Source organism: Sardina pilchardus, chromosome 7, assembly GCF_963854185.1.
Source record: "Sardina pilchardus chromosome 7, fSarPil1.1, whole genome shotgun sequence".
Classification (NCBI taxonomy): Eukaryota; Metazoa; Chordata; class Actinopteri; order Clupeiformes; family Clupeidae; genus Sardina; species Sardina pilchardus.
The window spans coordinates 1071207-1081801 of NC_085000.1; positions in this window are offsets into that span (position 1 = coordinate 1071207).

The following is a 10595-nucleotide window of genomic DNA, read 5'->3' on the forward strand; positions in this document are numbered from 1 at the left end:
GCGCGCGGTGGGGAGGGGAGGAAGAGGAAGACGAGATTGACGAACGAGCTGTGAAATGATGGTATGGGGTGAGGAATACTATTGGCTGGAATTTTTCGAGCCCTGCCCGTTCCGCAGATGATTGACGTGTTTAATTTCCATTTCAGTGCTTCCAACTTAGTGGCTATAAGTGGGTTAGGAATAGGATTTCAAGTGATTTTGCAAAAATGGCCAACAAAGCTAATTCCATACCCTACCTTTAATGTAACATCCTGAGTCAACAGTGATGTTGTTGTATTTGTGTGCCTGCAGTATTCAACGTGCACTTAACTTTGTTGTATTTGTGTGCCTGCTGTTCATTGCTCACTGCTCACAAGTTCAATAAACTTAAAGTATTTCCAGGTAATCGGTTTCCTCATTTTATCCAAGTTCACACAACTTACAATTGCAGGTAATGTGAGTTCACTCTACTCTGAAAAATGTAGTATTGCTGATTGCTTTCTACTCATGTACTTGAGTTATGAGAACTTAGTTTAGTTTGGTAAGCGCCTTTATTTGAGCTAAGTTCACTTTACTTCAGTATTCAAAGTACACTTAACTTAGTTTTTTTTATTTTCACAACTGAAGTGAACTGAGTATTGCCTACTCACTGTTTGCTAGTTTCTTTTAATTGAACAAGTAACTTATTGTAACTTAAATAGATCAGTTCCTTTACTTAATTTTTTCCAGGTAATCGGTTTCCACAATTTTTTCAAGTAAAGTTAACTTATTAGGTTTTACAGTGTAGGCTACATTTAAAAATCGACAGCCGTATGTGAGAACCATTTCATGAAGAGCAATTGTCTTGTGCGATCATGCCCCCTCCCCCACACTCGTCTAACCAATTCACTACATTATAGCCTACCTATATGTGGCACTGAGGACGACTGCCTCTCCCTCTTCTCTCTCGACAGACACCTGAGCCCGACACTATGTCAATGTAAAAATGTGCGTGAGTGTGCGCTGAACCACGAATTCACATAGGCTATTAACTTTTCTTTTCAGCAGACATCGCAAACATAAAAAAAAATTGCAAAACAGAAAATCTTTCATTTTTTAATAAAACGAAAACTTTTCTCTTCATGAGTTCCGGAGAGGTTCTTCGAGTGGGTTTCGAACCCCGGTCGCTGGCGTACCTTACACATGTTCCAACCAGTTGCGCCACAGCTCGATTGTTAACACCGTAATGCTTTATTCGCGCCATGGACTTGAAACGCCGATCAAAAGTTCTGACATGTTAAACTGACGTTAGTTATTAATTCACCACATGATAAAATGCTGTCATATAGCTTGACGCCCAGCAGCCTATGGTAGTCTATGCCTATCTCTGAATCAACATGAACATGCATACGATACATACGTTGCTAGAAACTTATATTGCGGAGCTAGGCCTCCTAGTCGATGGTTACAATGAATCACCCTCACTGCCCTATCGCATATCTGACCATCCATTGTTACAATGTTACAAAATGCGCGATCTTCTCCATGCATGTAGCCTACGGTTATAAGTAAAGCGACAAGCATAGGCAGGTATTAAAGAGATTTCTGTTAAATACATTTTATTTTCAGTCTTCAAAAGTGGTGGGGACAAAATCTGTGATAACAAGTGCTGGGTAGCCTACATGTAGGCTACCCAGCGTCGCCGGTTAAAATTAACATGCCTCCGTTTTAAAATAGCCTATAGGGCCTACACATTTCTAAGTATTCCTAGCATGTAAATGTAGCCAAAATGTCCATCTTGTCCATCTCTTTCGTCTTCGCCTTGACATTGACAATAATAGCCTATTCACGGAAATGCGGTCTTGTAACCGTAGCCTAATGAATTCATGAATTAATCTAAGGTTGCCTTTCGAGTAGCCTATTTCAGGTTGAATTGAAGGCTATTTCCTTCTGATAGGCCTATAGGTTTCTAAAACCACTTTCATTCATTTCAACAATGGTTTATTGAAACGTCGTTTGATTAATTTCGCCAGTCATCACTTTCATTTTAATGATTAAATGAGACGGATATGCGGAGCATTTCTCTCCCTCTCCATTGACCAAAACGTTGCTCTGGCATCTCTGCTGGACTGACTGAGTTATAGGCTACGTAAGGGATAATGTATAGAACGCCGGTCATTATCGGAAAATAATTCCCGACAGGATGAACTGAACCCCGACGCGCAGCGGAGGGGTTTTGCTTCGTCCTGAAGGGAATTATTTTCCGATAATGACCGGCGTTCTATACATTATCCCGCTTATTATACGGCTACTTGCCAAAACGAGAAGAAACGTACCACAATGTGTCTTTAGCAATGACTTAGCTACCGTTTCGTGCCTTCCGCTAACAAAATAAATAGTTCGCCACACAGATAGAACGTGACTGTTGCCATTGACAGCGGTCATTATTTTTTTCAGAGGTCCTCTATCAAGGTCTTTATTTAGGCTACTTAGGCTGTGCAAAGCAAAGGCCTTTATTTGAGGCAGACTTCCAGGCAGGAGCTATTTGTTATGTGCGTTTTATTGTGAGACCAGAGAGACATGCGTTTTGTTTCGGCACCGGTAGGCTATCAAAAGCAGTTTTCGGTTTAGTTTGGGGTTTAATTTACTTTTGGACTGTTAGGTGATGTTGCTAAATGTTGAGACTTATACTGAAATATGGGGGGGTATTTGAACGTTCACTATTAAGTTTCATGTCGTTGAAAGGGATTTCCACCCGCTGTTTGCGGAAGGTGCTTTGATTCGCTTTCATTCATTGACTGTGCGCTGTGAAACCTTATTGCGTAACCTAGATTGAGTTTTTTTTTAATTATAGGTAGGCCTACTTACAGTATATGAAACATAAAAGGTACATTCTCATTTGACCATGCTATGCATTTAACCGAAATGGTTAGTCTCCACAGTAAGCCCCTTCCTCAAATTGAGCCTGGTGGCTGCACCGATTAGTTATTATGCATAGCCTACAGCCGGGCCATCTCGATACAACATTGCGAATGCGTTATCGCAAACCATTTGAGTTTTAGAGCTGTAGGTTAACATCAGAAACGGCAATATTATATAAGAAAAGAATGTTATTACTTAGTAATATGATTTGAAAACGTCTGCCCCTATCTGACACACTAGCATGCATTTCACAGGCATTAAAGACAGTTGTGACATTATGTAGCCTACACCGCACAGATGCATTTTGCCTGGTGTAGGCCTGTTTAGGCAGACAAAGTAGCCTACGTAGTCTTACCCACATCGATTCGTAAAGGCTGGAATGCGCATGGAGCCATGGAAAACGAGTGGAATGTGGGCGTAGTGCCCATAGTTTGTCCATAGTTAGGCTGAAGTGTGGCGAGTAATAGGCTATCATTTTTGCTGATTTAATGCTATAAATAGCATGGATAAGATGAGGGCAGATTCAGATTTTCACAAAAGTAGCCTAGACTATTTCATGATATATTTCAACATTATTTGCGTTTTATTAAAATGTACTTTACATTTCCAATGTTTTCTGGCAATTATAGCGCATTTAGCCACAAGAGTCATAAAAAGTATCCTGTCAAAATTCTGAAATGCGCTAAGACTGTTAAATTACGACTGCATCTGCTGGGGTAAAGCTCGAAACAGCGTACTTCCGGCTTCCAGGCAGTTTAACCCCAGTTTAACTAGGAACCAGCTGATCCTGTCTCATTTGTTACACAGCAATCACGTTCAACTCCGTGCGCAGCTGCGTGTTAAACTCCAAAACCTCTGTTTTAAGGAGCACAGTTTTAAAGCGTAGCACAGCTAGCACAATGCTATCAGTGTGATATGAGGTTTCAGTTCTTTCAGTACATAAAGATCAATCTCTATGCTGTGACTTATATTAGTAACTTATATAGTATTTGGTGAATGATGGTGATGATGAAGGTGAGGATGATGATGGTGATGATGATGATTGTTAGCAGTATCTCTAGTAAAGCAGCGTCATTGTCACAGTCTCATGTCTGAAAGAGGATGGAACTGGGGTGTTGGACAAGCAGAGGAATTTGTGTGGTACTCACAAAGAGCAATCTCTATGCTGTGACTTCTAGTAGTAACAATACAATTTTAAAATGTGGTGAATGATGGTGATGACGAAGGTGAGGATGATGATGATGATGATGATTGTTAGCAGTATTAGTAGCAGTATCTCTCGTCATTGTTGCAGTCTCATGTCTGAAAGAGGATGGAACTGGGGTGTTGGACAAGCAGAGGAATTTGTGTGGTACTAAATGGATTTTTCTTGGGTGGTTGGCCATCTTGAGCTGATTAGAGCAGGAGAGAGCAGTCAAGGCTGAGGCTGGGGCTGAGGCTTTCATTCAATTCCCCTTTAATTAGATCTCAGCCTTCTAACTGGGCGTCTAATTTTTCAATTAGCAGGCAACAGTCGCAAATCATTTTCAGCGGGACCATATCACTGCCTCGCTTCGCAAATGAGATTGCAACAAGATGGAGAGAGAGAAAGAATGAAGGAAAGTAAGAAAGTAATAGGAAATAAAGAAAGAAAGAAAAAGATGAGATGAAAACTTATTTTTCAAAGTGCAAGAGACAGTTATCCCACAGTAATTAGCATGTGTATTGTGAAGCCTAAGCTGAGAAGAATTCATGACGTTTTGACAGAAAGGGCTCTATGTGTCAATCAAGTCTGATCCACATAAACGTATGTCTTTTCCATTGGCACTCAGCAGCAGCGCCCTCCGTTATGATGCTAATCCAATTCAGCTCACCATCACACTGTTGATGGGACGAAGGACCTCCATTTTGCCATGTCTTTGGGTGCATTACCTCCTATAAATCACATACAGTCAGTGGTGTAGTCTATGTGATGCGCAGGACTATGCAGTATACCCACTTAAAAAACATCTCAGTATGCGCACTTAAAATATGCAAGAATGCATATTAAGATTTGGGGTTGATCACAGTATACCCACTGCAGCTAACTACTACTGTACATCACTGCATGTCCACTACAGCTAACTAGACTACACCGCTGCATACAGTGCTCAGGTCTTCTGAAGAATGAGTGGTAGATCAAGCATATGCTGCTGAACCACTGGGATATATTCAAGTGGTTCAGATGATTGAGTTTGCGTACCGTACACATTGGTGTGTCACATTCTGAAATTGCAGACTGTGTTTCCACCCAATCAGTGTCACATATCCAAACTTTACACACACTTATCAAGTTGCTTGAGCAATTTAAAGCATATTTAACTGTGAATAGTGTCTGTCCCATGTCACATTCTGAAATTGCAAATGTGTAACCATCCAATTTCCATGACATATTTAAACTCTACCTACTTAGACCAAGTAACCTTATTCACGCCTCAATTACGAATGCATCAAATTTGCCCAAAATGATTCAAGGGAAATTTAACACTAAATACTGGGTGTCACTTTCTGAAATTGAAACCCATATAAGCATTCAATCGGTTTGACATTTTCAAACTTCATACGTTTCGAGGCATCTAACCGTACCGCCCATCTTTTACTGCAGTGCATGCTAAACACCTTCCTGTGGCGGATCTCAATTACTGGGGCGCATCCACCTGCAATCACAAGATTAATATGAACCATTTAGCGTGAGCCGCTGTTCAGGTTATTAATGGCTGTGCTGGAGACGAGAGGGGAGGTTGGCACTGGCATAGCATGGCATGGATGCCATTCTGCTGCTGCTGGTGGAGTTGGGGCACTGGGCAGGGCCCTCCCTCTCCAGCTGGGCCAGTCTGGAGCAGGGCGCCTCCTGTGGGACCGGAGGGCCAATTACAGGAGATAATGACTCATCCCAGGCACTAATCAAAGCCCCTCCTTTCAGCCGCACTAATTAGAAAGTATGGATCACTGGATGGAGGTGAGGCAGGAGGAGGCGCGCGGATGATGGGAGTGAGGAGGAGGCGTGGGGGAGGTTGGGGTGAGGGTGGAGGCGCTGGGGGTGGGGGTGAGGGTGGGCTTGGCGAGATTTGAGATGATGATTGCAAGGAGAGTGTCGGGCTCCCCGTGGGCAGCCAATAGTGGCTTTTCTATTATGGGGCCATAATTGATATTTTCATGAAAAAATTAATGGCTTCTGAATGGTGACAGGCATGGCTTTTGTGCCCACGGATGAATGGGTACAAGGTGAAGAAGAAAAAGAGGCAGGGAGCACTGGGACAGGACATCATCAGGGCTCAGTCCTGCTCCTCGTCACACAAAGACACCAGCGTTTCATTCAGCTGCAATTAGACATCAGCCACATGCCGATTAGACAGGAAGAAACACAGACAACAAATGATTTTGATATTGTGGCCCCAGGACAGAAATAAATATGAACACATCCTGATGATAATATGCTGAGGAATTTTCTTGCCATGAATGTTAAATAGCTTGGGCCACAGTGTCATAAAATTGAAGTTATAATACCCAGAAATACTTTTAGGTACTTTAAAAACAGTCTACACTTTTGATGAGAAATGGCACAGACATGTTAGAGATGGTGCTGGTGACACAGTGTCTTGTACAGACGTGAAATAGTTTTTTTTTTGTGAAAGTGTTGTCATAGCATGGCAGTCATTTTGACAGCAAAGTGTCACAACACAGTAATAACTAAATGTGCATACATGTGAGGTACACGTCATCTGAACATACATATTGAACCTTCATAAGTGTTTTCACTAGTCTGAGTCAGTCTTGTTTCTCAGTGTTTCACTTTTAGATACAGTTCACAGGGGATCTGTGATCACAAGTCATATGTGTTGTCTCTAGGCTCTTCTTAATGTCTCTCCTCAATCCTCGGTCCTCCAGCTCATTCCCACTGATCTGTAAAGACCACTGGATAGACTATCCCATTGTTGCCACCCCATCATTCTTTGTAGATCAGTGGGAACGATCTGGAGGATCGAGGACCGAGGAGAGACTTTGAGAAGAGCCTCATTAGTCCGTCCTCTACATACCTGACTGGCACTGCTGATTGGCTGAACACATCAGCCAATCAAAAACATCATTCTTGTTGGGTGTGCTTGGAGCCGAGGTACATAGATGTTCAGTGCAAGGAGTGATTGACTGGGGCAGTGCCTTTAGAGATAGCTTCTTGGTAGGTAGCCTAGAAATCCAGACCCATATCTATAAAAGATATAGAGTCTGGCTATCAGTAATGAAAATGGGCCAACTCAAGGGACAGCACCAAGCATGCATTTGAAAATATTACTGCATGCAATTCAGGACTTTCAAGTACAGTAATTGGATAACACTATGACCAATTTTTACTGGCTGATTCTAGGCTCAGACACAATTGGATAAGACTACGACTAATGTTTACTGGACTTTGATGTTGCAGTGCTGTTGTCATCTGTTTGGCTTGCCTCTGGCCCGCCTAAATCAGATACACCAATGTGGTTGGGGCAGATCGCTCCAGGGACATGGGTAATGAGCACCATTACTAATTGCCAGTGACTCGCTGAGCAAATTCAAATTCAATTCAATTGTGCTCTCGCGAGAACCCTGGCTTTCCAGAGTCGATGGTAGGTTCTGAGTTGATGAATTGCCCTGAATGCCCCCCATACAGTTATTGTTGTTAAACGAATATAGCCCCAAATGAATGCATTCCTCAGCTCTTGTGAGTGTGATGTAACATGCTGTCTTAATAAAGCAAGTGTACCCCACGGGGCCGGCAGGAGTCGGAGTCTAGAACGGCTTCTCTGGCCACTCTCCGTTAGTGCCACGTTGATTGGGCAAATCTCTGTGAGATTACCCCATACTGTGAGCTGGATTGGTGTGTGTGTGTGTGTGTGTGTGTGTGCGTGCGCGCGTGCATGTGTGTGCGTGTGTGTGTGGTGATGGGCATGAGAAAGCCTGCGACGTCCTTCTCCTCGCTTGTGTTCCGTATTTGGCTATGCCATGCCAGCCAACGCTGGGCTCAGTTTAATTGGATTACCGGAGTGTGATTTTTCAGCAAAGTTTAGTGTCATGTTTTTTTTTCTTTCTCTTTTCTCCCCTCCTCCCCTTTGCAAATGTAGATTTAACAGCCTCATCCACTTTCAAGGACATACAATTGGATTATGATCTTGGAGGAGCCAGGCAGTATGGTAATGCAGAGAAGCAGAGAGAGAGAGAGAGAGAGAGAGAGAGAGAGAAGCAAAGGTGCTACAGCAAGCTGTCTTTGGCAATAAATCCCTTATTAGAGAGTTTGCATATCACTGGCTCATATTTAGAATGGAGCTTTAAATCAGCAGGTAGTCACAAATGAGACTGAGCCTGCGTTTTTTCTGAGTTGGGGCAAATAAACTAGATCTTATGCCACCTCATAACAATACCTCAAAACAGATCTCATGCCATCACATACCAATACCTCAAAACATATCCCATGCCACGTCATACCAATACCCCAAAACAGATCTCATGCCATCACATACCAATACCTCAAAACAGATCTCATGCCACGTCATAATAATACCTCACACTCTACTGAATTTACAGGGTTTTCATTTTAAAAATGCATTCTGTGTTCTGTGTAACTTTTCAAAAGTCCTGTCACAATGTGAGCACAGACACAGAGACAGAAATTGTCAGATTTTGTCAGTTCTTTAATCAGAGAAGCTAGGATATCTGGTCTCTTGATTCTGTGGAGTGTCTCGCAAAGTTCATTGACAGGAGAATTTTCTAAACTTGAGGCAGTCAGCCAGTGAAATATGAGAGTTCAGTCCTCCATGATATAAATCCATCAATTGAGGGAGGTCATTCCACAAACAAAAGAGCCTCCAGAGGGATCAATCTAAATCTAAAACGCACTAAGGGTCTGGGTCAGAGAGATCTGGCAAGTTCCTTTAGACGGAGGAGCTGGACCTCATATGGGATGGGTGCAATGCCAAATACCATGTATCAAAATGTCCATCTTACTGATGGAAAAGATCACACATCCAATATGTTTCTTTATAACATCTGCACATTGTATATATGATAGATATGTTTTTTCCATTTTTTATAATGGAAAATAATGTCACACAAGTGCTCTCAGCCGTGTGGACCAAGACCTCCAGCAGCTGAGGAGTGGATGCAGAGGTGGTATTTGCCCACAGGAGGTCATAGTTCTACTGCTGCCTGTTGGTGTTTGTGGCACACCAAGACGTGAACTTAATAAATATTCACAAGGTCAGCTCTTTGCTCAGCTTCAGACCCAATGGAGCAAGCATGGTTTTGCATTACATGGCACTTTTTAAAGGATGCTCAAGACATTCAATCCATATTTGGGATTAAAGCATTGATCCGCTGCGTCTCGATCCTTCTTTCTTAGGGGTGATGTCTGTTTGTGAGAATTTGGCACGGCTATTTCTCTGTCCTCAACCTATCCCCAAAAGACTGATCTATTTCAGCATTGAGTTGGGTCCAACAGTGCTGCTTCCAGAATACAAAATTACCTCACAGAGCAATGACTCAATAGCACCATGACCAACAAAAGTCTGGCTTCAGAGAGTAAAAGTCTTACCATGTGTAGGTTCTACCTGTGCACTTACAGTAACACAAGTGAGTTCACTAACTAGCTGATCTACCTGGATGAAGAGTTGTACTAGAATCAGCTGGACTAGCGAATGCTTGGAGCAAATATTTGGCAGGTCCTTTCTTTTCTGAAACTGGACTTTTGTGCCTCCCACAATAAAAAGATTATGATCAACATAACTGTGATCTTGCACTACAATACATCATGTCATGACTTGCTTACGTTGGCTTGTTTTCTCTTTTTATTTACAAAAAATGTGATGCTCAACTATCTTTGATTTTTGCTCTCTGTCAACCCTCTCTGGTGAAATTTCACCTTCTTAAGATTCTGCTACCATCCTAGTAACACTCTGGACACTGTCCCCCAGCAAAATCCTGAATACCATCCTCCCAAAGTCTTGGATGTCGCTAGGATGGTATCAGGATGGAATCATAAGTTGGTCAATTTATATCTAGTGAAGGGTTTTCCCAGATCGCATCACCAATGTATCATAGAGTAGGTCCTGTTCATCACATACAGTAGGCTGATCAGTGCTTGGGTCTGAAATTAACATGAATGGAAAGCAGTTAATTTGGTGGCATATCAATTAATGCATGAGGTAACATTCTTAAACTGATGATCAAGCAAGTGTGAAGTAATTGCATGAAGCCACAGTGTCTTTTTCATTAGGTCATGTTGAGCAAATACGGCTTGCTATAACACATGCATTAAATCATCATGACTCAAAGTACTTAGGTCAGTGATTTATACCATATTATAACGTCTTAAACCGACCATAGTTACTTATTTTTAATACTTCATTCCAACATTATTGCGTGATTGCGTTTTCTAAAATCTCCTTATACCTTGAATTGTTTTTAAAAGGCAATTATTGTTCATGCCAAGAAACATTCATCAGCCAGCTTCAACACTAGCGGTACGGTTAGTTAACATTTGTGATCTTACAAATTGGATAATAATTCTAACAGAATGCAAGAAATAAAGATCTGAAATAGCCATGCAAGGCATTCATAGGCCCTTGCCTCGCCAGAAAATTGTTGTCAAGGGCCAAACAAGCAGACAGACTTTGGAATTAAATGTAGTGGAGAAAAACAATCTGAAAGTTTGGCTAATTTATCTA